General features: G+C 43.9%; 1 pseudogene across 1 annotated transcript; it reads left to right on the top strand.

Moving 5' to 3' along the window:
* Window positions 1-2,981: 2,981 nt before the first annotated feature.
* LOC311174357 (S-phase kinase-associated protein 1-like) lies at window positions 2,982-3,723 on the top strand (annotated as a pseudogene). Its single transcript has 2 exons — window positions 2,982-3,087; window positions 3,376-3,723. The product of its transcript is annotated as an S-phase kinase-associated protein 1-like (transcript).
* Window positions 3,724-27,322: the final 23,599 nt, after the last annotated feature.

Below are 27,322 nucleotides of genomic sequence, written 5' to 3'. Positions count from 1 at the left end.
TCGCCGCCAGCTCGCAGCATCGGGCCAGCTCTGAGAGTGACTTTGGGTTTCCAGGTAGGCGGATCGGGTAAGATGCATTAAAGACTTTATTTCCCTATTTTCTCCCTGAGTTGTACATTTTCCTTATTTCCTTTTCTCTTGTAAATAGACCTTTTATTAACCTTTTGTGTGTGCCTGTAGTGGAGTATTAATAAGTCCCTTTAAAGCGCGCGGGTGAGGACCCACAGCCAGGAACCCGTTCAATATCGGGGCTGCTCTATAACACCTTCTTCCCTCCTCAAAGCTGGTGACAAGAGGTTGAATCTTTCTCAGGCCTCCATTTTACTGGTTCTCACCTCCCCTTTCAAGGATCCTGTGTTCATGTGAGCCCACCTGGATCACCCAGGATGATCTTCCTTTTCCCCGTGCAATCTTCATTCCATCCGCCCCTTTGCCATGCCGGGTGACATAGTCCCAGGTTCCAGATCAGGACACTGACTTCTCTGAGGAACCAGCAGCTCTTATCAGCCAGGTAAAGAATTTGGGTTTTTCTCCGTGTGTGGCATGGGGCTAGAGAAATTTCCTTGGCGAGGCATTCAGATAGAAGTCCTTTGGGTGTCCCTGGTAACAGGCTATAGACCTACCTTAGAGGGGCAGCTCTGGGCACATGACCCCCTGAAGCCCCCTGAAGTCACAGCATCTGCGGTATGCTCCCCTCACAGAAGGGAAAGGCAGCTGGAAAGGAAATGTATCTCAAGTCTGGCTGTTTTCGGCAGAGGCCTCTCCCCATTCAGTCCTCACTGTGTTCTGTAGTTCCCCAACTTACACTTTCAAGAGTGAAATGGAGGAAATATCCAGTGGCTGGGCTTTTGAATGCAAAAGAAAACTCAAAATTCTTTGGAATTTGTCCTGAGTCTGCTGTCCCCTTCATACGGAAAGTCCCTTCTTAATTTTACCAACTCTGTGCCTCATTTGCTTTCCACTCAATTTAAAAGTCATCTTCAATATAACCCCTAAATTATTTAATCTTTCATGTTAAGTAATATTCTTACAGTGATCAATATTCTTGTATAATGAATGGCCTTTTGAAAGGAGGAGGAGACGCAGGTCCTATTTAACTCCTTATCTACGCCGCCATATAAAGTGCCATGCAGACTATAATCATAGTGGATTTTTTTTGGTAAATTAATACAAGTTAATAAAACTGGTAAAATTAGAAAAACCCTGTTTTAGGAATAATCTTCACCAAAGTCTGAATCTTAGCTCTAACAGCCTGCATTCATTACTCCATTATTCATTATCCTGCATTCAATAACTCCATTATTCTATAGGAGTTGTTACAACATCTGACAAATAACCTGCAGGCAGGGAGGAGGCTGCCCAAGGAAGGTTTTCCCAGAGACCAGAAGGGGTCAGAGCTGTGACCCTAATGTAGGCTCTTCCTTGTTTACAGAAGTGGAAGATGCACAGGGACCTCAGTGTACCTGGAAACGTTACTACTATGTCTTTTTTGTTTTTTAAGATTACTTTATTTATTTGTGCATACAAGAACTGGGGTGTAGGCCAGAGGGGTGGGGAATGAGAGGATTCATCAAAGACAGAGTGGGGAGCAGAACAGGTGGATCTATTGAAATACACTCCTGAGGGGAGCAGCGGGGGAGTCAGGAGAAGTCTGCTGTGCCATGTGGGTTAGCTCCCTGGCTGGGGATCAAACTCATGCTGCAGTGGCTGCAGATAGCTTCATAGTGCTGAGACTTAACCCCTTGTGTTATAAGGGAGGCCCCTACCATGGCTTTCTTGAGCATAGTAATATACTCTCCTCCTGGAAAGCTGATGTGCCAGTGCAGCCTAAACCAGGTGTGTGGGCAGCCGTGGATGTGATACTTGCAGATACCAGGTGGTGGACGCCAGGACGCTATGAGCCTGTGAGCTCTGGAGTCTGAGTGTCTAGTGTCTCGCTTGTCCCTACAATAGTCCTCATCTCAGAAATCCTTCAGTCTCTTTTTTGTCTTGTCCACATTGAAACAAACAGGAATTACTTTCAGGCTGGAAGAGGGAGATTTTCTTAGCAGACTGTAATAAATAATGAAATTTCTGTGAGGCAGGGCTTACAGATTAATATGTATTTTATTCTCGTATTATCAATGATTGGATTCTTATTTAAACGTTGTTTTGTTTTGCTTTTTTTAAATCACCTTCCCAATTTTTATTGATTTACTTATGTCTCTGTCTACTTTTTGTCGTTTTTCAAACTTCATGTTGGTCTTGTTGTCTCTTTGTCCTTCCCTATTTTTTCTTTTTAATATTTCTTCTTTTGCATTTCAATGTTCACACTTAAACTCTGGATTAAGCAGCTACTAAAAATTCATAAGCTTCTTTAAGTAAATAAATGCTCAGAAATGTCCATCCTTGTGACATAATCATATCCATTTTACTATGCGCTTAGCAATACCTATAGAAATGGAAAACTAATCTCTAAAATATTAAGCAACTATCCAGCAGCTGGAGTCCATTCCGGTGAGTTTCCAGCATGGTTTCCCTGGGCACCATGGCCTGATGCCTTGGCCAGAACTGCAGATGGTATGTTCTGCTGCAGGGCACCCTACATGAACGGACCCTATTCTCCACTAAACTGCACAGGCCCAGCACTTTCTCATAAATCTCGAAACAGCATTTTGCTGTAACCTGGCTGCTACAATGTGCTTACCTATGTCACCATCACCAGGATTTGGAGGTTGAAGATGTGAATGGCTTGACCACATGTGTGAGTGGTTTACAACTTCACACCACTTTAGCATGTGGACTGCAGGGAAGTTTTCTTATGAAATCTGGACTCACACTTTCAGTTGCCTGTGATGCATATGCTTGTACAATTGGAAGCTGGAACTTGTAAACATGGTCATGGAGAATGGCCTTGCTCTCTGCCTTTCTCTATTTTTCTCTGCTGATTCCACTCCACTGCTGTCAGCCTCTGGCCCAACATCTCTTTGAAACTTAGTGTCATGCCTTTAATTAAGTTGCAGAGTTCTGAAGGCAAAATATTTGAAGTTGATGTGGAAATTGCCCCGCGATCTGTGATTATCAAGACCATGTTGGAGGGCCTCCCTGGTGGCGCAGCGGTTGAGCGCTGGGTTGCGAAGCTGCCTGCAGCCTCTGCAGCGCTGGTTTGATCCCCAGCTGCTCCCCGGCCACCAGAGGAGGGTCCCACATGGCGTACAGACCTCTCCTGCCACCCGCTGCTCCCCTCAGCAGTGTACTTCGGTCCTTCTGCCTGCTCTGCTCCCCGCTCTGGCTCTGGTGAATTCTCGCACCCTCCTGCGCCTCTGACTGTACCCCAGTGCATGTATAAATAAATAAAAATAAATCTTTAAAAAAAAAAAAAGACCATGTTGGAAGACTTGGGAATGGATGGTGGGGATGAGGACCCAGTTCCTCTACCAAATGCTAATGCAACAATATTTAAAAACATCATTCAGTGGGGCAACCGCTAGAAGGGTGTCCCCCTCCACTTCCTGAGGAAGATAAGAGCAAAGAAAAGTGGACAGATGTTTGGGACCAGGAATCCCTAAAAGTTGACCAAGGAACACTTTCTGAACTTATTCTGGCTGCAAACTACTTAACCATCAATGTTTGCTTGTTGGTATATGCAAGATTCTTGCCAATATGATAAAATGGAAAACTCCTGAGGAGAATCTCAAGAACTTCAATTTAAAAAATGGCTTCGCTGAAGAAGAGGAAGCCTAGGGATGCAAAGAGAACTAGTGGTGTGAAGGGAAATGAAACTCTACCCCTGACACTGGAACACTGTAAGGACTGTTCCAAATACTAGTTGTGCTGCTCTGTTTATAATTGTCAATATCAGAAAAACAAAAGACAAATGCAACAGTGATCCCATTGTATTAGCAGAAAACCTACTCATTGCATGTGTAGTTTGAAGTCAGATCCCAGATCTATAGTAGCGTTTCTCCTATGTGATCAAAAATTACCTTTTTCTTAGCTCTGGATAAAATTGAAATGTGGATTCTCTAAAGAAAGTAGCATTTTGGGCTCTCCTTCTTTAACTTCAGTGACCTTTTAAAAGTTGACATTGTCAATAATGCCAACTTTTTTCCCAAAGACCCTCCAAATGTGGGCATTGAGCCTAAAGGCAGAGGTGGGATGGCTGGAGGGTGGACATGTGGCAAGATGGAGCAAGTCAATGGTAGAATCTAGGTGAGAAGCCAAATTTTCTTTGGCTTTTCTTTTTATTTGAAACATTTCACAACAAAATGTTGGGGTAATTGATCAGGATCTTTTAATCACCTTGATTCTGCTCTTCATCCCTACATACTAAGGTGGGCAGGCACTGGAGAGCACACCCCACCATACCAGGCTGGCTTCCCCAGCCCAAGAGTGAGGGGCATGAGTCTTCCCAATTAGATTTCAGCCTTCTTGGGCAGTGATCAAATTCCATACCTTTTCTTCTTCCCGACTGTCCAGATCGATGATGACCTCAGAGTGCATTTTCAAACATTTTAAAGTGGGTTGGCTAATTGGCCCTCCAGTATGTTTGTTATGATGTTGGCAAGCCAGGCAAGGTCAGCAAAACTGAGTGACTGATCTGTCTGTTACCTGCTTGCATGTTGCAGGCTTTTAGCTCACTCCTTGCTGTGACGAGTATTTCTTGGGGGGTCACCAGGCACACCCTTCCCTGGCCTTCCTCTGCTCTCCCAGTCGGGGCTTCCAGTCACCATATCCAAAGGAACCACTGGAAGCAAACTTGGTCTCAGCATCTGCTTCAAGAACAATCCAAACTCAAATTCATTCACTAGCAGTCTGGAGCCCGTGGGATGACAGCTCTAGGGTTCAGTCAGGAGGTAGGTGGAGATGCGGGTAGGAATAAGCAAGGGTTTGCAGCCACACAGAACAGATGCAACTTCTGCAGACAAAAGAAGGCACAGTGACCTTGGGAGATCTTTTTAACTAAGTGGTAAAAAAAAAATACATTACTTTAAAAAAACAAAGCATGTGGATCAAGGTTTTTTATCCCCAGCATTATTGACATTTTGTCTCTGATAATTCTTTCTTGTGGGGCACTGTTGGATAGCAAGCAACACCCTTGGCCTCCACCCATCAGATGCCAGTAGCACCTCCTCTTCCCAGTTGTGGCAACCAAAAATGTCTCTGGACATGGCCAATGTCGCCTGAGGACAAAGTGACATCCAGTTGAGAACGACTGGTGTGGAGTTTCTCATGGAGCTCCAAAATAGAATCATATTTCCAGAACGTCTCTGAAAGCTCAGTGTCTGTGTGACAGTATTATCAGGGCCAGATGCCCAACCCACTGACCAGAGTTTCCCTGCAGGAACGTGTCCTGGCCCCACTGCATACTGACCCTGCAGAGATTGGACTGCGATTTTGTGGGGGATACCTCAGAAAGACTCTCATGGGGAGTGATGAGCTGAGACTACAGACACTGCGGCCTTTTCTGGGGCAGCCTATTCTGCAAAAGACCCCAAACCCACCGCCACCTCCAAAACTGATTTGGGAAGACCCCGGCTGGCCCTCTCCTGACTGCAGCCTTTGGGAAAACATGGGGCCACTCCAATGAGCTTTCCACCAAGGGATATGCCAGATTCCTGAGGGGGATCCTCTGCAGGATCCCATGGGGTTTAGGATGCCTCCAGAGAGCCCCTGGACAAGCCCAGACAAGGATCTGCAGGAAAATGTGCTGGGAGCTGCTTGCCCTTACCTCTAGCTCCAGCAGAGCCTGGATGGTGCTCAGTCTGTGGAGGCTGTGGAGTGCCCTAGGCAGGTCCACCTCTGCCCACCCACGTGGAGGACTTGCTCTTCTGAAACATGGATGGTCACTTGCTAAACTTTTCTGCCCTCTCCACTGGCACCCCTTCCCATGATGGCCTAAGAAACCCATTCTCACTGTGGCTGGTAAAGTGTTTGTTGAGCAGGGAGGGCACACTCCCCTGCTTGGCAGGGTTCATGGTCCACGGAAGTCAGACATCAGCTGAGCCACCTAATGCAGTGGGGGAGCTGCTAAAGGCTAGTTCCAGGACCCCAGTGCCAAAACTTTGGATTTGGTGAGCTCAGGAAGCAGTTTTTCTTTTTTCTTTTAAATAAATATCTCCAGCTTGAACAAAACTCTGAAAATCAAAAGCATCACGTATTCTTCTGTGGGAAGAAAGAATGCATTTCAAGGCTTTGTCATCCACCAGGCGGAGGTAAGACACTGGTTGAGAGGTTGTCTGCTATCACTCTGTGACCTGAGAGATCATGAGGTCTCTGCTGAGGGCAAGTGGAGCAGGAGAGACTGAGGGGTCTTGAACCCATGCTCTTTCCTAGCTGGTTTTTCAACTACCAGAAACCTCCTCTAACCAGAGATGTCAGGGGACACACGGGGCAGAATAAATGCCCTCATCCCACATGACAGCCTCCAGCGACAGTCAGATCTAGTCAGGCGGTGACAGGAAGTTGCCTGTGACAGAGACGGGGTGAGCCAGCATTCCTCAGCATCTGACTGATCACAGTGGTCCAGGGACTATTGGATTGAAAAGCCTAAAGAGTATCCTGAGAGGACAAAAGTTATGTCTAAGTCCACTTTCCAGCCCTGATTCCTTGCTGTGACTTTGGCAAGTTGAATGGCTGTACTGGGTAAAGACAGTGGGGAATGAAGGAGGGCTTGTCTGTGACTTCCCACCCCTCTGTGAAAGACGGGCACTAATAACCTGACTTTTTCTTGAGTGGTTCCCTTTGGGATTCTGCGTGAAACTGACAATTAAATGGTCCTATCAGCATATGCACCAGTCCATACAACCCTTAACCTAGCAATAGCACAGCTCCTTAAAACTCAACCCCAATAATACAGGAGTTCTCAAAGGATGATCCTGGACCAGCAGCATATGTATCTCCTGAGAAATACAAGTTCTATCCTGAACCTACTGAATTAGAAATGCTGAGAGGTAGGGTCCAGAACTCTATGTTTCAAAAAGTCCTACAGGGGCTTCTGATCACCATGAACTCCACAAGGAAGAAATAAGAAGCTTTGCACGAGTATAGAACAACTGAGACCAAATTCAGCCCACACTCCCAGACACCAGAATTCATGGCCCTTTCCACTCACATTCCAATGTGCATTTGCCAGAAGTCTTTCCTTCTCTCTGGTTATGCTCTTTCCTAGCTGGCTTTTCAACTACCAGAAACCTCCTCTCACCAGAGATGTCTGCCTCTTCTAGGTCCCCCAAGATCAAGGTTCCCTTTCTTCTCTGATTGGGGGACCTAGGGACCTAGGACATCTGAGGGGAGCAGGGACATTTTTGCTGCACGGAGCTGGAACTGAGAAGATGTGTTGTAATGGTCATTGTACATCACTGATGTGACATTGCTTCCCTTCTACCCAAGAGAATGGGGCTCTGAATCCATCATCCAGGGTGTTAGCCAAAGATCTTCAGGGAAATAGCTTTGAGGTAGATGATAGATAGATGGATAGATAGATAGATAGATAGATAGACGGCTAGATGATAGATAGGTATTTTAAGGAATTGTCTAATGTGATTGTGGAGGCTGGCAATTCCAAATTATATACCAGCAGACTGGAGCCTCAGGAAAGAGTACATGTTACAGTTCAAGTTCAAAGACTATCTGGAAGGGCCTCCCTGGTGGTGCAGCAGTTGAGCACTGGGCCAGCAGCCTCTGCAGTGCCAGTTGGTTCCCCGGTCGCCTGCGAGGGTCCCACAAAAAAAAAAAAAAAAAAAAAGGCTGTCTGGAGGCAGAATGTCCTCTTCCTTGGGAAACCTCAGTCTTTCTTTTAAGACCTTCAAAGAATTGGGCCTCCCTGGTGGCACAGAGGGTTGAGCGCAGCGCTGTGAAGCTGTCCGCAGCCTCTGCAGCATGGGTTCGATTCCCGGGAAGACCTCTCCTGTCTCACCCGCTGCTCCCCTCAGCAGTGTTTTCGGTTATTCTGCCTGTTCTGCTCCCTGCTCTGTCTCTGGTGAATTCTCTCGCCCTCCCACGCCTCTGGCCTGTACCTCAGTTCTTGTATTAGTAAATAAATAAATCTTTTTTTAAAAAAAGAATGAAGTTAAGAGTTTGTTGAACAAAAATGAAATTATATTTAAAAAAAAAAAGACCTTCAAAGAATTGCACGAGGCCCACTAACATTGTGGAGAGCAATCTGCTTTACTCACAGTCTACTGCCTTTTAAAAAAAAGATTTATTTATTTATTTATACAAGAACTGGGGTATAGTCCAGAGGTGTGGAGGGTGAGAGGATTCACCAGAGACAGAGTGGAGAACAGAACAGGCAGATTGACTGAATTATACTGCTGAGGGGAGCAGCGGGCGAGTCAGGAGAGGTCTGCTGTGCCATGTGGGCAGGTCCTTGGCTGGGGATCGAACTCGTGCTGCAAGTGGCTGTGGATAGCTTCATAGTGCTGAGACTTAATGCCTTGCACCACCAGGAGGCCCACAGTCTACTGCTTTAAATGTTAATCACATACAAAAAAAAATCTTCACAGCAGATGGTTGACCAAACTTTTAGACATCATGACCCTCCCCAACTGATACATATAATTAAACAGCACTTCAGAGGCACTGCAGGAACAATGACTGGTAGAAACGGGTGGAGAAGAGGCTGGTGGCTAACATGGTCAAGCTGGATTAGATGAAGGCGCGCGCGCGCACACACACACACACACACACACACACACACACACACAATGTACCAGTCACAGAATGCGGTGAAATTGTTACCCTGAGATTTTTGATTTGCACCATCTCCAAATACACATTGTTATTTGCAACACACAAGCAGATCAAAGCTACTCTGTGGACACCAACAAGCACAGAACACCACCGCGAACTCAGGAAGGAATAGTGATTCAGAATCTGCAGAATTTCACTATTTTCTGCTTTGACCCTCCCAAGTTGCTGAGGACTAGCTAGAAAAATACCTCTTAGTTTATCAGAATTAAATTTTCAGTGTGTACTGGCTAACTCGAGCCATGGCTAACTCGAGCCATGCACTTATCCCTAACCTGCATGACTCATTCTTTTTCCCCCGGGGTATTTGCCTCATACACACAAAAATACTTGTACATGATCTGTGGTTATAGGAAGAGTTCAACTTCAGTGTTTTGACCTATAGTGAACTGGGAATTCCTTTCTGCCATGGCCCTTTCTTTTTACCACAATCCATCTCTTCCATTCTTAAAAACAGTGGGAATAAAAATAAGAGAGCTACATCATTAAATTCTTTGTTGCCTTCAACGGGACGTGTGCATGCTTCCTTGTAGAAATAACAGAAGAGTATGAATTTTCCTGAGCTGTAGTCGGATGAAATGCTTGATCATTTTGTACTGATAATGGCAGTGAATACATGTAAGTAAAAAATTTTTTTTAAGTTTTTATCTTGTTTGTCTCTGTCTGTGTTTGCACAAGAATGTTTCTCAAATGTGTTCTTGTGAAAGACAAATAATGGACTAGTGTAAACAAGACCAGTGGACCTAGTTGATTATGATTATTTAGAAAGCAGGGGGTCAAAGGGGCTCAGCTGGGGGACATCAGAAGCCTGCCTGGCCCTACAGACTTTATAGGCCTTCAGGAGCCTCCAAGGAGGGCTGGCCTCCTCCTGAACAAAGTCAGGGGTGATGGGGGGCTCTGGTGGTGCAGAAGGTACAGCAGTGGCTGCTGAGGCTGGCTAGGAGATGTCACTGACATTTTCAGACAGGTATGCACAGTGCCTTTGTTCTCCTGACTTATATCAAATTTTCAAAGGCATCCCTGCCCTGGCAGGGGCAAATTGGCTGCAGGGAGAGTGGTTTTTGGTGGGTGGTGTTGAATGTGAGCATGCAAGCCTTCAAGGGGGGAGAGAGGGAATTGACCCCACTAGATGTCGATGCCTCATAACTGGGGACTGGCTGACCATCCCCAGCTGGGGCCTAGGCTGGTAGTGGAAAGGGGACTCCTTGGAAGGGACACACTAGGAATGAAGCCCTTTGCAGCATTTTTGGAACTAATAGGCCTCCCTGAATTTGGACAGGTAACCTCACACTCAGATTTGCATGCATCTTTGAAATGTTATAGAGACAGATGAGGTAAGTTCTAAAAGAAATGTCAGCCCTTTCTTTAATCAGATGGTTTAAGTTTGCAAGAGTATTCTAAGATGCAGGAACTTTCTGGAAGGAGGGAACAAAATAAGCTTTAAGCATAGTACATACTGAGTGTGAGCAAAGTACCTGGAGGCTGACCTGGTGCATTTGAAACAGGAGCGTTTGAACTCTTGGGGAATTTGTATAAATATTAAAAAGGAGCAAGAGCACTTATCCCTTTGTCTTGCAAACAGCCTGAGTCTATCTGCCCCTGGAGCAGGTTTCAGGGACCAGTCTGGGGGCACAAGGGGGGCTTTTGGATCCTTGGGACAGTGTGGCTCTCTATCACCTAGTGAGGGCTGCAGGAAGTACCCCAGCCCACATTTCTATTCTGGGAACTGTCTGCCCCACTTTTGAACTTGGCTATCAGTTAGGAGTGCGTGGGGACTGTTGAGTAACTGAGTGCTAAAATGAATGGCGCGGAGTCTCCAGGGTCAGATTCCAGCTGTGGTCAATGAAAAACAAGCCCTCTCAGGGCCATGATGCTCTGTCTTGGTTGCTGAATGAGGTGCATGTCCAGACAGTGCCTCTGGGCTCTATGCTCAGCTTACTGTGGTGGCTCTTGCACAGAGAAACCCCTTGAGGTGTCTGCACCCACTGCTTCTTATCCAAACTTTGTTTCCTTTCTACAAAATCAAGGACACTTCTCTGACAAATTTCATTTAGGGATGCTTGTATTTTTTGCTTAATTCTGTTGTTCTGCTCTTAGTATTTTGGGGCCTCATAACTATTGTGGAAAGCAGAATACCTGGGCCTAACTCAGGGCCCCAAGCAAGTAACAAAACCAACAGATACAGCCTGGCCCCAAAGGAGCTGCTCTAAGAAGAAACCCTCCTGATGACTGCTTTGAATGAATTGAGACTTGCACACCTTAGACAAAGCCAGAGGAAATCAACCAATGCTCTCCCTTGTCACAAAGAAAAAAACAATTAGCTTTAAAATGTTAGAAGAGGGCCTCCGCGGTGGCGGAGCGGTCCCCAGAGTGCTGGGCTGCAAAGCTGCCCGCAGCCTCTGCAGTGCTGGTTTGATCCCCGGCTGCCGGTAAGGGTCCCACATGGCACGCAGACCTCTCCTGCCGCCCACTGCTCCCCTCAGCAGTGTATTTTGTCAGTCTGCCTGTTCTGCTCCCTGCTCTGACTCTGGTGAATTCTCTCACCCTCCCGTGCGTCTGACTGTACCCAGTGCTTGTATAAATAAATAAATAAATCTTTTAAAAAAATTGTTAGAAGAAGCAGATAGAAAAGCCCATTCATCAGACAGGAGAAACCGTGCTTGGAAGAAATGCCGCAGATGAAGCCTGCCTATCCCCCACGGCACAGGCTAAGTCCCACACTCCCTCACACTCACTCACACCCCCTCACACTCACACCCCCACACTCACACTCCCCACACAGTACTCATCCACAGCCACACACTCCCTTACACACGCACCTATGGTGACACCCCCTTCAGACCCTGCAATCCTCCATGCTGATGGCCACCCCCAGCATGATTTCAGGGCACCGGGAAACCACTCACGCTCCACCTTCTACCTTCACTCTGCTCTGCCCACCGATGCTTCAGTTAGATGTTCTTTTATTTGAAGCCAAGTGCGGATTTTTGTCCTTGATTAAAAAAGCCCCAAATCTCTGAGCTTAACAGAATTTGGTCCTGATAAGTCACAGAACCTTCATGTGATTAGTTCATCAAAACTCCTGAAAGCAGGTGGGAAAGAACTCAGGAGGGGAATTCTGGCCATAGCAGAATTCAGAAGCTTAAAATGCAGCTTGGTCTTCTCATCCGTGACAAATTGGGAATTTTTATTATAAACAAATGTGAAAAATTCTACAGTGCAAGCCCTGTGACTTAGCAATTCTCCTCTGCTTTGTGCCAGAGAAGTAATTAAACTGAGACATACACGTGAATAGCCAGAGCAGCAAATTTAAATGCAAAAACTTATCAACCAGCCAAATATCCATCAGCAGATCAAATAAGTAAAGGGTATTGTAGCTACAACATGGCGAAAACGAATGACTAAGATTTACCTCTAACAACGCAGATACATCTCCTAAACGCTCCAGGAAAAAATCTAATTGCAGAAGATTCACATGCTGTGACACATGCAGTAGGAGTGTAGAGACACACACACAGCTGGAACCCTGCAGTCCCTGCCCAAACCTCAGGTGTGGCCCATATGACCAGTGGGTGGGGTGAGGGAGCCCACAGTGGGGGTGTCAGAGAGAAGCACCCAGGGGGTGATTCATACTCGCATATTTATTTTATTATCAGTGCTTCATTTTTGTATTTCTGGAATACCTAATAATGACAAATGTGTATAATTAGAGTTTTACATAGGTGTACATACCAAATAAAAAGTCAAAGAAAAACAAGTTCGAGTATAGTGAGAATTCAGTTTTCTACCTAAATCACAAATGTGGAATTAACAAAATGTTTCCATTTTGAAAACAATCATCATTTCCTAACCATGTGGGGGCGAAAGGTCATAGAACTGACATTGAGGTGGGTAACCTTTGCCCTCAGCATCACCTCATCCAGGAGGTAAACCTGCAAGGAACTGCCCATTAGATTTTCAGTTTTTATTCCTTTTTTTTTTTTTCATTTTTTTAAAGATTTATTTATTTATTTATACAAGCACTGGGTACAGTCAGAAGCGCAGGAGGGTGAGAGAATTCACCAGAGCAAGAGCAGGGAACAGAACAGGCAGACTGACGAAGTACATTGCTGAGGGGAGCAGCGGGCGGCAGGAGAGGTCTGCATGCCATGCGGGACCCTAACCCTGCGGCCTGGGATCGAACCGGCACTGCAGAGGCTGTGGGCAGGCAGCTTTGCAAGCCAGCGCTCAACCGCTGCGCCACCAGGGGGGCACTTTATTCCTTTTTTAATGGCTATTTTTTCTTTTGTTTACTTTTTTCCAGTTTTATGGAAATGGGATGGACATATAGCACTGCATAAGTTGAAGGTTCATGACACGATTTATGTGGGGGGTGAAATGTGACAACCATCAGTCCAGCTAATATCCGTCTTCTCACATAATAACAAAGGAAAAGGAAGAAAAATGAAATAATAAAGGAAATAGTTTCATGTGATGAAAGTCTTGGGGTCTCCTTCCGTACCACTCCCCTGCATGCACACATGGTGTTAGCTGTGTATGACGTTGTACGTGGTAGCCCAGGACTTACTATGTTATCACTGGAAGTCTGCACCCCAATTCCTACCTACCTCCCTCATGTCACTCCTGTGACGTCAGGGCTCCAGCCAATGCGGCCATAATGACCTATGGGCACAGCCACCTGGTTGGTCATTGCAATGAAAGGAGCAAGTATTTGCTGAGATCAGTGTGGTTTATCCAGAGTTTTCTCAAGGAAACCATGTTTGAATCTTAGGGAGGAGTCCAATTCTATTTGAATATGAGTTGCTATACCATTTTAAGCCATTTTTTTTTTTTAAACTCTGTGCTTCTGATTTTCTTTTAAAAGCAATGCCTTGCTGGGAACCACCTCTAAGACGTCATTCCCCCAACCTGTTCAGTTCTCATTTTCTTTTTCTTTTTTTTTTTTTTTTTTTGGTCAGTTAGATTTCTATATATCTGCAGTCTTCAAATGCCATTTCAATTTCATTTAGTATATATTTTATTTTTTAAAAGATTCATTTTATTTGTGTATGCATATAGAAGCTGGGGTGTAGGCCAGAGGTGCAGGGGGTGAGAGGATTCACCAGAGATAGAGTGGGGAGCAGAACAGGCAGATCTACTGAAATACACTGTTGAGGGGAGCAGCGGGTAGACAGGAGAGGTCTGCTGTGCCATATGGGTTAGCTCCCTGGCCAGGGATCAAACTCATGCTGCAGTGGCTGGCAATAGCTTTATAGTGCTGAGACTTAACCCCTTGCACCATCAGGGAAGCCCATTTAGTATGTATTTAAAGGAAAAATATTAAGGTCTCAAAATTTCATCTAATACTGGGCTTTGATGCAGCACCCAGCACCTGTGTGCCCAATGGGTTTCTCACATGACCCCCAGACTCTATCTGGGGGGAAACCACATGCCCAGGCTCAATTTGGGGTCAGAGTATCGCATGGGGTTATCCGCACCATCTCAGCAATAGAGCTGCACCTAACAAAAAGTCCGTTTTAATGGACTACCAAAATACGCACAAACAGCCTTTCAAAGGACCTATTGGCTCGTTCTCACAGAGACCCTGCCAGAATACGAGGCCTTTCTCATGGTCCAGGTATTTCCACAATTTCTGCACTACACTTTGTCCTGCTCCGCGTTGTGAACCTTTCTACCTTGACCAAATGGTTGTCAAGGAATCTAATTGCCTGTGGGGAGAATTATGGTCTAAGTAATTCAATCACTTATCTTTAAAACCATCTATCATTTGTTCTGGGCAAAGAAGGCATTAACAACGGAGAAGTGTTCATATTTTTCCAGTAACTTAGAATGTAGGAAGGGAAGAAAATAGGGGAAAAAGAATTCTAGAGAGAAGAAGCTAAGTGGAAAGACAGGGATGGAACAACCAACATTGCAGTTCAATTGATTAGACCCTGGGAGAATGAACATGTGTGAGCCCCCAAATTGGAGGTGGGCCCAGTATTTGTGTGAGAAGAAACTTTCTTTTCTTCCAGTTGGCCAATGGTTTCCATTCTACTTTGTTCAAGCATCCCACCAGGAAAATACCTTGGGTGTACTATCTGAATACATGCTATTGATGTTTTTTCATTTATCTTTTTATAATTTCTAGGCCACCCTGCTGACATGTGATGTGCATGGTAAAAGAACCACACACACAAAAGGAATGGAATATGATGAGATGGAAAATGACATAAGTAGAGGTTCAAACATTTTATTTGATAGAGAGTATGTGCGCTTCCTTTTGGGAATACATTTTAGGCCATAGGAGACAACTGAGGATAAATCCCAAGCTCTGCCCCTTCTCTAAATCCCCAAGGCTGAGCAAATTCAAAGGAGGTGCCATTCGGAAGTGTCAGTAAGTCAGAAAGTTAATGGCAGGGCCTCCCTGGTTGTGCAAGGGGTTTAGACACACAACCAATGAAGCTGTCCGCAGCCACTGCAGCATGTGTTCGATCCCCGGCCAGGGAGCTACCCACAAGGTGCAGCAGACCTCTCCTGACTCGCCCACCGCTCTCCTCAGCAGTGTATTTCAGTACATCTGCCTGTTTTGCTTCCCTCTCTCTCTGGTAAATCCTCTCACCCCCTGCACCTCTGGCCTGTACCCCAGCTCTTGTATAAATAAATAAATAAATCTAAAAAAAAAAAGTTAATGGCAGTGGGAGGTAGGATGATAGACTTGTCTGCAGGAGTGGAGTCCCTGTTGAAGGAGAGAAGCCCTGGAGGCTCACATCCAAGCCCCAGCAAGGGCCCCGGGTTGAACATGTCTGGTTGGTATGGAATGGAGTGCTGGTAGTTGCAAAACTGAAGCTCTATAATCATTAAACACAGCACCCCATTTACCTTTCCCACAATTCCTGGCAATCACCATTTCACTTTCTGTTCCTAAGAATTGGACTCTGCTATGACCTCACATAGGTAGAATCATACAGCATTTGCCCTTTCGTCTTTTCTTATTTCACACAGCATGTTCTCAAAATTCATCCATCTTGCAGCATGTTTCAGAACTTCCTTCCCTTTTAAGACTAATGATACAGTTACGTGTAGCCTCAGAATGGGCAAACATTCTGAAAATTGCATCACTGAGCCATATTGTGAGTGAACATCACAGAATGTGATCGAACAAACCCAGACGGTACAGCCTACCCCACACCTGGCTGTGTACTCTAGACTCTTGGGACCATGGCATATGCCATCCAGCTTCACTGAGCTTCATTGTATTTCAGCATCTTTTAAATGGCTGCATAGTATTTCTTTGGCAGACACACCATGATTTACTTATCTATTGGGTTGTTAGAGAAATCATGACGCATTTTGGCAATAAAAAACATGGAAAAAATAAGTCATGACTCTTCCAACAATCTAATAACTCTTTATTATTGGATGTTTGGCTTATTTCTACTTTTTTTTTTACTGTTATAAGCAACACAGCAAGTGTCTTCATAACCAAATGTTTGTACATGTACGTGATTATCCCCATGGAACAAATTCTTAAGTGGAAATGGAATTGCTGAGTCAAATGATAGAGGCCCCACTCTTAGTAACCATGCAGTGCTGGCTTTTCATTTTGGTGAAAGTGGTCACCCCCAGCAGGTCTCTGGAAGGGACCAGCTCGCTGAAATATCTGTATGAAATTCTATGTAACATTTCAACCCATTCAAAAGGCTCTCCAGTGAGGATTACAATTCTTCTTAAGGAATAAGTATTTCTATTGACTACCACTTTAGACCAAATCAGGATAACTGACTTGCTTCCTAGCAAGAGGAAGGGTTTGGGATGGCAAGGAAGGCAACCAACATTTTTTGAGTCCATATGTACCTTTGATATGGTCATTTCCTCCTTCAGACATTGATGCCCCAATTTTTATTTCATTTTTTAAATTTTTATATGAGATAATTTTACATGTATGGAAGAGTTGTAAAAACAGTGTAGAGAGTTCTCATCTTGATGCAGTTACTCTAATGTCAAAATCTTACATAACCACAGTGCATTTGTCACAACCAAGAAATTAGCATTGTTGCACTATGAACTACACTCAAGACCACTACTTTTTCACTGATGTCCTCTCTCTGCCCCAGAATGCCACGCAGGAGTCCACATTGCATTTGTCATGTGACTTCTTACTCCCTGGGCTCTGGGACAGGTTTCGAATTTTCCTTGTTTTCCTGCCCTTGATGCCTATGGAAAGCACAGGCCAGATGTTTTGCAGAATGTCCCCAGGTTGAGTCTGTCCAGTGTTTTCTCATGGTTGTACCAGGATTGAAGATTTGGGTGGAGACTGCCACAGAGGTGAGTGTCCTCGCCTCCTATCAAGGGTGCAGGCTTCTTCCTCCTGCAGGTCACCTAATCTCCCGGTGGAGGTGGGTCTCATGAGGTTCCACTTTTCTCTTTTGGTAAATTAGAAGTCAACTAATAAATCTAGCCCAGACTCTAGGAGAGAAGTAAGAACCATCCCTGGAGGTGGATCAAAGTTTTGTGCACTTATGTCAAAACCATCCTGATAATTAACAAACATCTGGCAGTAGGTACTTTAATCAATATTCTGTTCCTTCTTAAAGTTTCACCACCATTCTAGCATCCTCTGTTTACCTTGCCTGCTACAATTATCGTCATGATATTCTCATGTGATTTTCTTTCTCAGTCCCTCTGCATTTATTATTTGGAATTCCTGAAGGATGATTTGCCCCATTTTCTCATTTATTTATTTTTCGAACCATTTCTTTATATCAGCATGTACTTGTGTACTTTATACAGCATGTACTTTTCTGAGTTACAATCTTATACTCTTCTTATTTATTTTGTTGCTCAATTTGTTCCAGCTTTAACCACTGGAAGGTTTTTCAGGTTGACTCCTGAACACTTTCAAAATGCCCCCAACCTGCTATCTTTTTGTGCTTTGGGGAGGAGACTTTTTTAATTTCTGATACTACAAAATGTTCCCAGCTCATCTTGTATTTTCCATGCCCCCATCCTAGAATCAGTCACTTCTCCAGGGAGTTGTGGTTCCATTTATTAGAAACTGGCATCTAAAAACTAAGTCTGGGATGTGCTAGCCATTTCTGGGGGTCTTTGCTTCCAGACCCTTGTGGAGAACAGAGCCAGCGACTGTGTATGTACAGCCACGTTCATTATCCCATCTGTATGAAAGGAAACTGGTCTTTGGTTTGATCCCAGTCCATTGATTTTGTAGGTTGATTTAGAATAAGGAACTGAAAAATGTAATTTTTGATTATACTAATGATATTCCTCATAAATCCTTTGGTTTCAGATTTATCTACATCAAGAAAAGATGAATCCACAACAAAAACTTACACCCGTGTTGATGAACAGGCAGTTTGAGCTTCAGCCACCACTCAGGTAGATAAGACATCTTTATTTCTGCACATTTCTTGAAGTGTGGCTCTGAATCTTTATGGTTCAGGCTTGTAGAGACTGTGTCTCAGGCTTGACTCTCCCATCCTCCCAGAAGTCCCCAGCTGTGGGGGTCCACATGATGGGAAGCCCAGAGCTGAGTCTGTGATGGCATTGCACGGCCTGAGCTGGGGGTGATGCACAGACTCAGCAGCTCCCCACTCCCACAAACCCAGTGGGAAACAGAAAACGTTCCAACTGAAAGCCCAGGGTCATCTCTACTCGTCAGCCTCCTCTGGGCACCCTTGTTTCTACTCCCAACCCTAACCTGTTTCTACCTGGTTGCCCTCAAAGTTTCCTCAGAAAAAGTCACTTTTCATTCTAACATGTATTCTTCTACATATTATTTCTAGTGATTGCATGAAATAGATGTAACTATAATTTATCTAAATTCTTTTAGTGTAATGTTTGCAAAGTTCATTTATTATAAACCACACTTTGATAAACATCTATATTGTTAAATATTTGTGTGTTATTTTTCTTTATCTTGTCAAATTTCCAGAATTGTGTGAAAGGGCACACGGATTTTAGAAGTTTTACAGTGTGAATTGATCATAAAGACAAGAAAACAATTCTTATCACACCATTTTTGCCTTTTGGAATGAGTTTTTTTTTTTTATGGAGATAAAGTGCAGACTAAATTTTTTAAAATTCAAATGAATATTTCTTGAGCTCCTATAAAATGGGCCACAGTTAAGAGATGCCCCTCAGTCTGTGAACAATTCCCTCTCGTCCGCTGTTTATCCTCAGCTGTGCCATCCTGTGAGTCACTGGTCTTTCACAATTATTCAGTCTCTTATAATGTAATGGTAAGTAAGATTGTGCAGTCGTTCAGAATCTTTTTAGAAGGGATGAGTACCAGAGTGATGATCACAGTTAATGGAGAAATCGTTTTATTTTAAACAAGCGCTACAACAGACTACTTGCTTCCCATGTTGGGCTCCTAGGAGCTCCAGACATGAGGTGAGCTGTTTGGAACAAGCAGCTTTCTGTGTGAATTGAGCTGTTTTCAACTGTGACCTCAGTAGTTCTTCCACAAAACTGGGGGTGTCTGATTTTACCTCAGTAAGTGTGTTTTCCACATATGCCTCAGTGGTCAGTGAACTCTAGGCCAGTGTTTTTAAGAAGTGCAGGAGGCTCAAAAAGGTAAGCCCACAGTTATTTGATCTTCCTTAGCTTACCCAGTGATTCATCTTTTCAGAGCCAATTTGCTTTGTGTTCTCTAAATAAAGGCAGATCTCTCTACGTATGTCTGTTTCTGTGTTTGTGTTTTTAGGATCTAACGAAGAGGGAGAAGGAAAAATCCCAAGTATGCAAGCTGGGTTCATAGAAGCCATCTGCTTGCAATTGTTTGTGGTATTTATATGAAACTACTATATTTGCTAAATTTAAACTGTGTAATGAGTTAAACTCTAAAATAAATTGAAGATAAGAGCATGAAGCATATATTTTTTGTTCCTTAGTCAAGAAACAAAATATAAAATTATCAGAATTGTTTCTTTTGTTGGTGAACATGATATTTGCATTGAACAAGGAACACATTTTATACTTACTGCCTCTAAAACTTCAGTTCATCAATATATAATGCTCTCTTGAATGCTTAATGTGTGGTAGGCGATAGCAAGTTGATTTAGGGAATAGTAAGAAAAAATACGTGCAGTGCTATCTTCAAGGAGGTATAATACGCATACTCTATGTTGTCATAGTGTGGCTTGAATATTGTCAAAAAAATTTTTATGAGGATTAAAAGAAGATTACTGGGAGAATATTGTAAGTTTGCATTTCCGTACACATGTTGGCTTCATTTTGGGCATTTTATTTTATTTTTAAGTAAAGAAATTCTCCTAAGCAACTCCCTAATTTAGATGTTTATTCTCCAAAGTACAGAAAGTAATGCTATCTAGTCTTTGAATATTTAAACAAGAAACGGTGTGATGTTTTCATTTGGGGTGGAGGCAGGGAAAAACACTGATCATGGAGTCACATAGAATGTCAAGTCCAGAAGAAGCCCTAGAAATTGAATGGACATTTCACAGATCCAGTCGTTGGATTTGTAAAGTTCACCTTTCAGGAAGATGTATTATTTGCCACAGTCCACAGGTTGTCAGAGGACAACTGCATCTGGTGTCTCCTTCTTACTCAGCATCCAGGGTTCTGGTTACCCAAAAACTTAATAAAGGAACTGGTGCTAATGAAAAAAAGAAGGAAAGGGCAGAGGAGAAATCAGAGGATAAAGTGTTTGCCTCAGGGCCTATGTCCCTGTACCGTAGTCTCCAGTGATTTGCCCAGTTTGCTCTCCGCTCCTCTGCAGCAGGTGCTCCAGGCAGTGTTTCAGACACCCCTGAATGCCTCATTCTCTCCTCAGCAGATCCTTCCTTAGATATGACTAAGAGTTCCTCGGCTGAAGCTACTAAAGTTTCTTGTGCCTTTTCCCCTATCTCTGTGGTCCCTGGGAAGTCAAAGAGGTGGTCAAGGTGGTTTTCCATTGTGCAAATTCTCCACCTTTCAGTTATTTCCTCATTTTGCCAGGCTGCGGTCCTATTAGCTAAAGAAAATGTGGTTTCCAGCACATTTTAGAGGTTTCTTTTTTTTAATAAGATTTATTTAGTGATGCATACAAGAGCTGGGGGACAGACCAGAATGCAGGGTGAGAAGATTCACCAGAGACAGAGTGGGGAACAGAACAGGCAGACTGACTGAAATACACTGCTGAGGGGAGCAGCAGGCGAGCCAGGAGAGGTCTGCTATGCCATGTGGGTTTCTCTCTGGCCAGCTGGGGATGGAACTCGTGCTGCAGAGGCTGCGGATTGCTTCATAGTGCGGTGCTTAACCCCTTGTGCCACCAGGGAGGCCCTAGAGGTTTCTTTAGAAGAAATCTCCTCCAGCACATCCCCCCTTCCTGTATCTTCCTCCCTCGCCTCCCCACCTTTTTTGAGTGATGTCTAGCATGAGCCCCTCTTTATCCCTGAGAAACTTTCAGTAAATTTCTAAATGTGCTATTGTCCTTTGTCTAGTGGTTACTTCTTTGGGATTATCTTTCTACCCTGATCCAGGGCAAGTTGAAAATCCTAGATAAGGGGCCTCCTTGGTGGTGCAAGGGGTTAAGATGCAAACTGTGAAGCTGTCCGCAGCCTCCGCAGTGCAAGTTCGATTCCTGGCCAACCAGGGAGCAACCCACAAGGCGCAGCAGACCTCTCCTGTCTCCCCCGCTGCTCCCCTCAGCAGTGTATTTCAGTCAGTCTGCCTGTTCTGTTCTCCCCACTCTGCCTCTGGTGAATCCTCTCAACCACCCCCCCTCCCGCCCGCCACACTTCTGGCCTGTACCCCAGCTCTTGTATGCATAAATAAATAAATCTTTAAAAAATTGAAGAAATGGAGGAAAGAGTAGAAAGAAAAAATAAAAATTAATAATAAAAAAAGAAAATCCTAGGTAAGTGTGCCTGGGTGTGGGGCTGTCCCGAGGTCAAGCCAGAGCTTCTTCCTGCTGCAGGCTGCGTGGAAGGGAGGCCTGCAGTCAACATTCTTGGAACGCAGTGACCATGGCTGACTCACTGTTGCCACTTTAGGGCAGTCTCCTTAGAGCCACCAGTATCCAAGCTGGGAACTTTCTTTTTCTTTTTGAAAGTAGGAGACAAAACTCTTATGTGAAAGTCATCTCTCCTGATAGGAAGGGGATGTCTGAGTGACTTTCTGTTCAGCCAAAGAGAATTTCTTGTAAAGAAATTTAAACAAAAAATTTAAATCTATTCTTGTTCTCTCAACCTAGGTCTGATTTCCTAGGAATAAAGTTATAAACACCGTTTAATGGTCTTGCTCTTGCTCCTTTCGTAGTCTTTTTGGACTTTGACCAATTCCCACACTGAACACACAGAGTGGGGGACACGCCTAACAGCATCTTGTCACTTGAGTTTCTGTGAATGGCCACCGATCAGAACACATAGGTTGTTCTCTTCCAATAACGTTCACCACTCCGGTCAGCACCCATGTCGTGGGGTCATTGCTTGGAGATGCCCACCTCTGACTTTGAGCTGAACTCCTTGTCCCCTGCATCTTCCATCTCTGCCCAGTGTCTCACTGCCTTCCCTCACCAACCCAGGCTTCCCAGTGCATTGTCTTCCCTCTTTTCTGTACCTCCAATTCCTTATCCTTTCATCCGTTTGCCCCAGCTGTCCCACTTTGAATGCATTTTCTCTCCCTACATTGTGCAGATGAACACAACCAAAGCTTTACAGCCTGTCATCAAACCCAGGCTCATAGTTGGGGGACTGTCTGTGCTGTGTCCACTCCTGGTGGTCCCCATATCACTTTCCTTGGGCCAGATGTCCCAGCTAGAGGTTGTTCACCTCATGCACAGAGGAGGTAAGGGCAATGCCTTACTTGAGCAGATACATCCTTCATCTTATCCTAAGCCCCTTATTTAAGCACACATCATCAGCCATGCAGTTCCTGACTCTTTCCTTCCTCCAGAACTGAAAACTTTTTTCACACTAAGCACAAATCAACTGATGTTTGTTTCCCCCTCTCTACTGCTCCTTCTTTCTCCTGTCACTCTCATCTCACATTTCTTGCCCCTTGCTCTAAACTTCAACAACAACTCCCAGTTTAGAACTTTTAGTCTAGACTGTCATTATATTTTATTTTTTTAAAAGATTTATTTATTTATTTATCTATCTATTTATTTATTTATTTATGCATACAAGAACTGGGGTACAGACCAGAGCTGCAGGGGGTGAGAGGATTTGCCAGAGACAGAGTGGGCAGAACAGGCAGATTGACTGAAACACACTGCTGAGGGGAGCAGCAGGACTAGACAGGAGAGGTCTGCTGCACTGTGTGGGTAGCTCCCTGGCCAGGGATTGAACCAGTGCTGCAGTGGCTGTGGATAGCTTCATAGGTTGTGTCTTGACCCCTTGAGCCGCCAGGGAGGCTTAAAATATGAACAAGTCTCTCCCTTTTTTAAAAAAAATCATTCTTAATGTGTATGTGCCCAGACACAGCCCCATCTAGCACCATGGCCTTCCACTTGACTTGACTTAGCAGCGCCATTGTCCTCTGTGCACATACACAGTCTGAACTAACCCCACCTGCTTGAGGCCAGGTCTACAGCTTCTCACTGTGGCTGCAACTACCTCAAACAAGCAATCAATTATTCCAACAACAAACAGGGCTTATTCAGAAGCCTACAACAGAAGAGCGGGTAGATTGCAGAGTCCATGCATGGTGAGACTCCCGCGCACTTCCCAAATCCAAGGCGAATGATCTCCTAAATTACCTCTGGACACCTTGGTGCTGAGCAAGATGGAGGCAGTACTGCCACTGTCTCCCGGGCCCTCAGGCACCCCTTTGCCTGCATTTCAGTTAGGCCTCTACAGTTATTAACTGCCTAGCCTTAGTCAATGTTCTTAATCCTTCTGACTCTACATGTCTTCATATATCAGTGGGGATGAAGAGGCCTTGTGCTAATCTCCTAGTTTCTGTAACAAGATACTATACACTGTGAGGCTTAAAACTACTTATTGTCTCACAGTTCTGGGTGCCAGAATCCCCAACTACAGGTGCTGTCAGGGCCTTCCTCTAGGAAAGAAGCTTCTTGCCTCTTCTAGCTTCAACAGTTGCTAGCAAACCTAGGCTTTCCTGGGCTTGTAAATACCCCAGTCTTTAACTAGGTCTTCCTGTAGACTTTTCTCTTGTGTTTGTGTCCAAATTTCATTTTTCTTATAAAGACAGAAGTCATTGGATTTAGGGACCACCTGAGTCCAGCTTAACCTCACCTTAACACATTACATCTTATTTCCAAATAAGATCACACTCACAGGTTCTAAAGGAAGCTTAGATCAGAAAATATAGGAATAATCAGAATTAAATTCTGACCACTGAACTGTAGACCCTCTTTAGAATTAACTGTTAACTCACTAAATTGCCTTCCCTATACCCCCTCATCATTGCCAGTTATTAACTGGCTCCAACTGTATTCCTGGAAACTTAAAATGTTGATTATTCTATTAATATATCCTTAATAGAACACCCTGCTGGGAAAGACAAACATCTGAACTAGCTGGAGGTGAGATAGAAATGATTGACAGAGCCTTTGGAAGGTCTGCAGGCAAAGCCAGGGGCCAGAGAAGGGAGTGGAAAAAGTTAGAAATCTTTTCAGCAAACCAACTTAACTCTAAAGTGAGAAATTACACCAAGAACAATGTGAAATTGCACTTAAGAACATTATATATGGATACCTCTTGCTCTGGCAAACACAGATCTTGCCCTAAAACAGCTCACATAATGTCTACGCAGGCACCTCTTTTTTCCTCTCTCCCTTTTTTCTTAATAAACTCTCTACTGAATGAGGGACTCTGCTAAAATCATTTATCAGAGGAACCCAAGTACCCCACTCACCAAACCTCAACATCCGAACCACATCATGATCACTTATAATAAGCTTCATTTCTCACTCACATATTTTGACTCCTGCTTGAGTTCTTCCCTGTGTATAAGCCAAGGACCTCTGGGGTCCCTTAGTAACCCAGGAGAACAATCAGTTCCAAGTGGACATCAATTCGAGGGACATTCTTCAACCCAGTACACACCTCGGTCACGGAGATGCTCCAGGGAAGAAATGAGACAATGTTTCTAAAGCACTTGCTGCATAGCAGGACATATGGCAGGCCCTCAAAGAAATGCATATGTGTATGTATAGTTTAGCATATATATATATATATATATATATATATAGAGAGAGAGAGAGAGAGAGAGAGACAGAGAGAGAGAGAGAGAGAGAGAAAGAGAGCGCGCACATACTACCATGTTACCATGTGGTATAGTGCTTGTTCGTGTATGTGCATATATACAGTACCTATGTATGCTGTAATAAATACAAAGATATACCATGTTCTGTGTGTTTGTATGCACAAATAATACATACACATGAAATCTACAGGAAGCTACCATGTATTATATAGTACAAATTAGTGTCGCATGTCATTAAACCTCTGTCCTATTTTTTGGAGTAACTGGTATTTTTTCCCTTTATGACTAAAATATCAAACACATGATTTTCAGTGACTGTTTTCACCATACAACACATGGTTGTTTATGTCACAGGGTTGTCTGAGAGCTAATGTGCTCTGACTCCTCCTCCCAGGTATCAATACCTGGTGAGTCGCCTCCCCTGCACATTTTCGAGCTGGCCTTCCCAAGAAGGACAGCAGCAGCTTACATGCTTGCATTCCCTCTCTGGGCCTCTGATTTGGTTTGCTTCCATCCTCTGCAGAGTCAGCTCCCTCTGAAGGTCTGGATTCATACCCTTTATCCAGAGTAAGTTAATGTTTTTCCCTACTCCAGATAATACAACTCACTGTTGGCACATTGCAGTTTCCGGAAAAGAGGCTACATCAATTTTTCACAGTGTTGGATTATTGGAAGAAGTTAATCCACTTTGCCATACGCAAGTCTTTTTTTTTTCTAAAATAAGACACAAGCGGGGATGGGGGTGGGCAGGAATCAAATATCGTTTAAAAATGAAAAATGATGTGAAAAATAAATAAGAAAAAAAGAAAAAAATAAGAAGGCACAAGAATTTAATGAACCCAATTATAGTTAGATATAATTTAACAATAATTCCAAGTATGGTTAAAAATAAACACAGGCTAGCTTTTTGCTAAAGCTTTTACTTAAGTTTAACTGTTGTATATAGTCTTTGTTAAAATCCCATCTGCGGGGACTCCCCAGTGGCGCAGCGGTTGAGCTCTGGGTTGCGAAGCTGCTCATAGCCTCTGCAGCGCTGGTTCAATCCCCGGCTGCTACCCGGCCTCCGGAGGAGGGTCCACCATGGCACGCAGACCTCTCCTGCCGCCCGCTGCTCCCCTCAGCAGTGTACTTCGGTCCTTCTGCCTGCTCTGCTCCCCGCTCTGGCTCTGGTGAATTCTCTCACCCTCCCGCGCTTCTGACTGTACCCAGTGCTCGTATAAATAAATAAATAAACAAATAAATAAATCATTTAAAAAAATCACATCTGCATTTAATGTCTCAAGTTAAGTAGTTACATTATCCTGAATATTTTTTCTTGATCATGAGTTGCTCTGAGCAGAAATGCTCTGGCTCAGACGTTAACTGTTGAAATTCTCCCGCTCTCTTGGGCTCTGAGCTACTGCTTAGGAAGTTGGGAAGACGCAGGGTCTCCAGAAATGCAAGCCCTCAGCCTTGCTACTCCTGGGAGGTGGCTCTAATGAGAGAAATCCCTTGGAGGGGAGTCACTTCTACAACTCATTTCTGTAACTTTTCCACTCTCCTTAGAACAGCCACCAGAATACAAACCATATTTGTATTCATTTTCTATTGTCATGTAATAAATTAACATATAATTTAACAGGTTAAAAAAAAAGATCCAAGGACTTCTGAAATGACTGAAAAAGGAATTTTTTCTCCAAAAACAAATGAACAATTTAACTAGCAAAATTATTATTATTTTTTAAATAATAAATTTTATTTTTATATTCCCCCATACAACTGCACATGCCCCATTCTGACCCCAATCCCTCCCCTCCCGGCCCCCACCCCCCAAAAAGTGTCTCTGGTTCATAGTTTTTTGTTGATTTTGATTTTCACTTTCTTATAGTTATTCATTTTCCTGATCCCTTATTTAAGTTTTCTAGATTCCTGCTATGAGTGAGACCATCCGGTATTTTTCTTTTTCTTTTTGGCTTATTTCGCTGAGCATGATCCCTTCCAGCGCCATCCATGTTGCTGAAAATTGCATGTGTTTATCTTTTTTGAATGCTGAGTAATATTCCATGGTATATATGTACCACATCTTCTTGATCCAGTCATCTATTTTTGGGCATTTGGGCTGTTTCCAAAGCTTAGCTATTGTAAACAGTGCTGCTATAAACATAGGGGTGCAGGTGTTCTTTGGAATTGATGTTTCTGTGTCCTTTGGGTAAATACCTAGGAGTGGAATTGCTGGATCATATGGAAGCTCTATGTTTAGTAGGTCCAGAAATCTCCACACGGCTCTCCATAGTGGTTGGACCAGTTTGCACTCCCACCAACAGTGCAGAAGAGTTCCTTTTTCTCCACAACCTCCCCAACATTTGTTGTTGCTAGTTTTTTTAATATGTGCCATTCTCACTGGTGTAAGATGGTATCTCATGGTAGTTTTGATTTGCAT

Source organism: Talpa europaea (genome assembly GCF_964194135.1).
Source record: "Talpa europaea genome assembly, chromosome: 7".
Lineage (NCBI taxonomy): Eukaryota > Metazoa > Chordata > Mammalia > Eulipotyphla > Talpidae > Talpa > Talpa europaea.
Note: the sequence above shows the minus strand (reverse complement) of the source record. Positions and strands in the feature narration are given on the sequence as shown.